Source organism: Dipteris shenzhenensis, chromosome 9 (assembly GCF_047967505.1).
Source record: "Dipteris shenzhenensis isolate YYH24624 ecotype China chromosome 9, Dip_SZ_1.0, whole genome shotgun sequence".
Lineage (NCBI taxonomy): Eukaryota > Viridiplantae > Streptophyta > Polypodiopsida > Gleicheniales > Dipteridaceae > Dipteris > Dipteris shenzhenensis.
In genome coordinates, this window is record NC_141604.1 from 10100565 (window position 1) to 10106799 (window position 6235).

The following is a 6235-nucleotide window of genomic DNA, read 5'->3' on the forward strand; positions in this document are numbered from 1 at the left end:
CTGTCCAGCCATCGAGCTCCACCATCTACGTTCTACAACGAACAAGCATCCTGCCTTATAGCCCCTTCTCCAAAGCGACCAGATGGAAGCGTTACCCACGTACACTTTGATTTAAGTCTCTGTATAATAACATGACCAATGCGTTTATGCCAGATATCAATATCTGCAACTACACCGGTCCCATGTGCAAACATTGTTGTACTCAATTCAGGCATATCCACATCCAACATAAACATCTTGCCCTTCTTCTTTCCTTTTGCTATCAAGCGACTGTTATTTTTCATATCCTCAACAAAGCATCCATGAGGATTAAATCTGACTTGCAAGCCCTGCTCAACCATTTGACCAACAGAAACCAGGTTCTTGGTGATATTAGGGACATGAAATACATCAGACAAGTATTTCTTTTTCCCATCCTGCATAGACAAAGGAATTTTACCAATCTGCACAATAGGTTGGCCAGCTTTGGCAAATGTCTTCAGCTTGCTTCTCATACCACACTTGAGCCAAACCCTCTAGAAATGTGGGAAGAACCAACAGCCATCTATCTTCAGTCAGAAAGTTGAGAGAAACACGACGACGCTTGAAGGCCACAAGATACTCATTTGGATTTTCTTCAACCTGTCCACAGAACACAGGAATGTTTGCCATGCTTGGAAAATGGAAAAGAGAGGTGAAATGAGGCTTATCTATTGACAAACAATAGAAAGAGGAAGCTTGAACTGAAAATCTGGTGAAGATACATCCACAAAGCATACATAGGCAGGGTAGGGTGTGACTGGTGTATTGTGAAATACTACACGGGAAGAATCTTCAGCATAGAATAGCTCATAGACAATCTTAAAAGGACCAACCCTCATGATATTGCATCCATGTGGTCCTGTGCCTACACGGTCATTAGGCGGGGCTGAATACTATGTGACATTCATTGATGATGCAACTAGGAAAGTGTGGGCTTATGCTATAGCTCGGAAGAGTGATGTGTTTCAGGTATTTCAAAAATGGTTGGCGTACTTCAGAGCAAAATCCAGTTGCAGAAAAGATGAACCGTACCATTCAAGAAAGGCTGCAATGCATGCTTTCCGATGCAAGTCTTTCTGGTGGTTTTTGGGCTGAGGCAATGAAGGCTGCAGTGCATGTGATCAATAGATCACCTAGTAAGAGTTTGGATGGTGGTATTCCTAAAGAGGCATGGAGTGGCAAGAAACCCTCTTACTCTCATTTGGGTGTGAGGCATATGCACATGTGCCAAAAGAGCTTCGAAAGAAGCTAGATCCTAAGTCTAGGAAATGCATCTTTCTGGGTTATGGTGAAAGTGGAGAGATGGGCTATCATGTCTGGGATCCAGAAGCAAAGAAGATCATATGCAGCCATGATGTAGTCTTCAATGAGAAGAAGATGCATAAGGCACCCATGAGGGATGTGGAAATGAGGAGAATCACTTTCCAGGACGTGAATCCACCTACATATGTTGATAGACAACAAGCTGTCCATGCACCAAATGTGCAAGAAATGGTACCACCAAGTACTCCCACAGGTATACAATCAAGGGTAGATGATGGATCATCTATTGGTCGAAATGATGAGCCAAATGTGGCTGATATGCAAGTGGGACAACAAGCTGAAATACCCTTAAGAAGATCATCTAGAGTGTCTAGATCGCCTGATAGGTTTGTTCCAGGGGTAGACTATGTGATGCTTACTGATTGCGAGGAGCCTTCTTGCTAGAGAGAGGCTATGATGCATGAGGATCAATGCAAGTAAGAGTATGCTATGCAATCAGAGATGAGTTCACTTATGAAGAATAAGAGTTGGGACTTGGTTTCTTTGCCACATGGAAAGAAAGCATTGCCATGTAAATGGGTCTACAAGATGAAGGTCACAGGTGATGATGTGCCTAGGTACAAGGCCCGTTTGGTCGCTAAAGGGTTCAAGCAAGAGAAGGGTATGGACTTTGATGAGATATTCTCTCTGGTTGTGAAGATGACCACACTTAGATGCATGCTTGGACTAGTGGCAGCAGAGGATATGGAGCTTATGCAGATGGATGTCAAGACAGCTTTCTTGCATGGGGATCTGCATGAGGAAATTTACATGGTGCAACCGAAAGGCTTTGAAGAAAATGGCAAAGATTTTGCAAGCTGAAGAAGAGTCTCTATGGTCTTAAGCAAGTGCCTAGAGAATGGTATCAGAAGTTTGTTGCTTTTATTTAGTCCCAGGGTTTTAGAAGGAGTGAAATTGATCACTGCCTCTACACTGAAAGGGCTAAGGATAATAGCGTGATACTCCTAGCACTATATGTGGATGATATGCTATTGGCTAGCAAGAATACTTATGAGCTAGATGCATTAAAGGCCAAGTTGCATGAGGCCTTTGATATGAAGGATTTGGGACTTGCAGGTCATATTCTTGGTATGCGCATCACGCATGATTGGAGTAGGAAACTCCTTTGGCTTTCACAGAAGGAGTATGTTACAAAAGTATTGCAGCGTTTCAATATGGAGGGGGGGAAGGCAGTGAGTACTCCATTACATTTGTATGTGAAACTGAGTCATACAAATAGTCCCAAATCAGATGAGGAGAGGGCCATGATGGCCAAGGTTCCTTATGCATCAGCGGTTGGGAGTCTTATGTATGCTATGATAGCTACTAGACCAGACATTGCATTTGTAGTGGGACTTGTTAGTCGGTATATGGCTAATCTAGGGAAGAGGCATTGGGAGGCAGTTAAGTGCATCATGAGGTACATGAAGGGTACCAAGGAGATGTGCATCTGCTTTGGTAGAGGAGACATGTGTGTACTTGGGTACATAGATTCAAACTATGCAGAGGGCATGTGGATAGTAGGAGATCCACTTCTGGTTATGTGTTCACCTTTGTAGGTGGTGCAGTGTTGTGGATGTCTCGTGCAGAGAAGTGCGTTGCTTTGTCTACCATAGAGGCTAAGTATGTTGTAGCCACAGAGGGTTGCAAGGAGGCTATATGGCTTGATCATCTAGTGGGAGATTTGGGGATTCATACAGGTGTATCGACGTTGCATAGTGATTCTATGAGTGCTATTTAGCTAGCACGAAATCCGATCTTTCATGCAAAGACCAAACACATTGAGGTCAGGTACCATTTCATCAGGGAGGTACTTGAGGACAAGTGCATAGAGCTTGTCAAGGTTCATACGGATGATAACCCTGTAGATATGCTGACGAAGAGTCTACCTAGTCAGCGGTTTGAGTATTGTCGTGTATTGATGGGCATTGGATAGTATGCTCCCTGGTTGTTCTCCGTTAAAGGCACATTGTCCTTTACGTGGGAGGTTTTGAGGGTTAAAGGTCACTCTGCCTTTAACCCCGGTTATGTACAATACTCAAACACATATATAAATGAATGAAAAAGAAGATTAGGGTGTTCTGCTCCCACCAAAACTTGTGTGGCTCTCTGTTTCTCTCTCTCCCTCTTCCGTTCTTGCTTTCGTTGAGAGCACTCTCAATACGCACATTAAGGGCAAGTATTTCCCTAGCTTTCTCCTCCTTAAATGCTAAATCCAATCCACATGTTTATTGAATTTGGATTTGACCTCATGCAAAATCAAATTATCGAGCTTGGAAATAACATGCAAAGGGGGATCACTCACACATTGGTGTATAGCTTCTTGAATGCGTTCTTGGCTAGATTGCTTCTAATAATGCCCTAGGCTAACCCATGGATCTCGACTCAGCTAAGGGGGGAGAGAGAGAGAGAGAGAGAGAGAGAGAGAGAGAGAGAGAGAGAGAGAGAGAGAGAGAGAGAGAGAGAGAGAGTTCTATGTTCCTTGGCATGTACCCTCTATCCAAATGCCTCTTTTAACACTACTTGAACCTATCAAATGTTCATGAATGTTTCTTTTAGAAACCTTTTGTCAAATGATATAAAAACTTTTATGGATTATTTTCCATTGGTAACATGTACCTAGGACTATATTGGTAAGCTTTGAGGTGGACAATCTAATGCTCATAGTCCCTCAAGCAAGGATGTGCACAGTTTTCAAGTAATAACCTACTAGCAGAAAAGTCCAAGCGATAATTTTTGACACCAACCATGCTTGTATATTTCTCAAAGGAATATATAATTCTTTCTTAATTTCTCATTTATAGAACCATATACTTACTTATTTTTCATTATAACCCGCATTTTAGAGAACATCATCTATACATGAACAAATAGTGAACACTTTAGAAACTCCTATAAATACCTCCCTACCATACTCTCTTTTGAGGATTATGGTAATGAAATCAATTTAAAAGAGTTTCCCTAATCTTTAGCAATCCCATATTTGAAGCTCTCATATAACAATGTATACCATATTCCTTAGATGAGTAGTGTTATGGATAAATTTGACCAAAGTAAAAAGGCATAAATATGAGTGTGTGCTTGTATATGGCACTAGTATAATAAAATATGGATTGCATACGGCCCAGTGTTGAGGTGGCAGGGCATGACCATGTGCCACCCTTCCACGTAAGAGGACCCATAAGGTGTGTTGTACATAATCCATGGTAGTAATACTATAAAATGTTAAGGTGGCATGGCTCCTCCATGTGCCACCCCTCCACCTAAGCAGTCCCATGCCTGCATTTAGTGAGATATGGCCCAAAGTCCATGGGAGAAGTAATATCAAATAGGTGGAGATGGATATTATATTGGGTTATTCCCTCCATATAGGATAGGCCCATGTGGGGGAGGTATAGAAGATCCAAGAGTGCAAGTTAAATAATGGGGAAAGTAGGATGAGGTGGCAAGATTCCTTGTGCCAACCCTCCACTTGTCCTCCTAGATGTTTGAACGTATTATAGACTTGGGATAGACTTGACCAAGGAAGTATCATAGACTTGGGATATGGGAGTTGATATATGTGGAAAAATGTGGCCAAGCATTATCGCACACAATTGAGAGTGCGTAACCGTCTAGCCCACATGGGAGACTCTTCCACACACACCATGCATGTGGGAGGATGCATTTATTGGGAGAGACCCTCTCTCTTGGCTATAAAAGGAGGGGGCTATTCCTTGATGAGACACGCTCATTCTTGTAAAGCCACCTAGCTAGTACTTTGATATTTCCCCTCATCCTTCCTTTCAAATAAAGCATGACTCTCTTCCCTTGATGTCTCCATCTCTACATTCCTCCCCCACCCATGTACATACTCCTCTTTCCCCTCTCCCTCTCCCCTTGTGCCATAGTCTCCCTCTTCTTTCCCTCCCCTCTTAATCCCTTTTCCCCACCTATGTTAACGCTCCTCCCCTCACGTTCCCTATTCCTCTATGGCCCTCAAGCATCGCCATACCTATCCTCTAGCCTCTTGTCTTGATTTCTTTTTCGGAAAATAGAAATGGTGTGGCTGCTGGGATCGAAATCTCCACAGCTAGTGGTGTAAAATCTGTTACTCCTACGACTGGGTGCGGCTCTGTGGCCTCTTCCATGTGCAGTTCTCTACTTTTGCACCTCCAAACTGCGTGCCTTCCCTATCTCTATGGCTGCAAAACCTCCCTGCTTCTATAAAACATCCGTGCTCCCTCTGAGTTCCTGCGTGCGCATCCGTGCATCTACCGTGTACACCCGCATGCATCGTGGACAGGTCGCGATGATTTTTTGGGCTCCTGCGTCTTCTGGTCACGAACAGTTTTTTTGGGTTTCTGTAAAACTATAACAGATCCTGCGCCCCCCCTCTCTTCTCTTCTTCTCCTTCTCCTTCTCTTTCTCTTCCCCTCTCCTCTCCTCTCTTTTTATTAAAGAGTGGGATTTGAACCCAATGCCTCCCCCTTCACAAAAGGGAGACTTATCGTTGGGCCAGCAGATAAGAAGTGATGAAAATGTAATGATTTTTGCTTATATATTGAAATCTCAAGAACTGTGACTCTAACCGTAGGGACTTTTCACATGCTGTAAAAAGCAAAAGTACTTCACTTCCTGTGCTCTACTCATATCTGCTACTAGATCACAAATTTTGAACTTTTTCAAGTTCACTTCACGAATGCACGCCACACGAGGAGGGTGGATATTTATGTCACTTCTCGACAAGTTTAAGGAGTTGGTGCCTGGTCCTCCGCGCCTTACGGCTACCAATGGGCGAGATCTCTTTCTTGATCTTCATGTCGATCTTCAACAACTGATTGTACAGTGCATTGCTCAAGGAGACGACGGGTGGGATGATACACCGTGGATGATTCAAGGTGAAGAACTAGTGATATGCTGGGAGGACTTT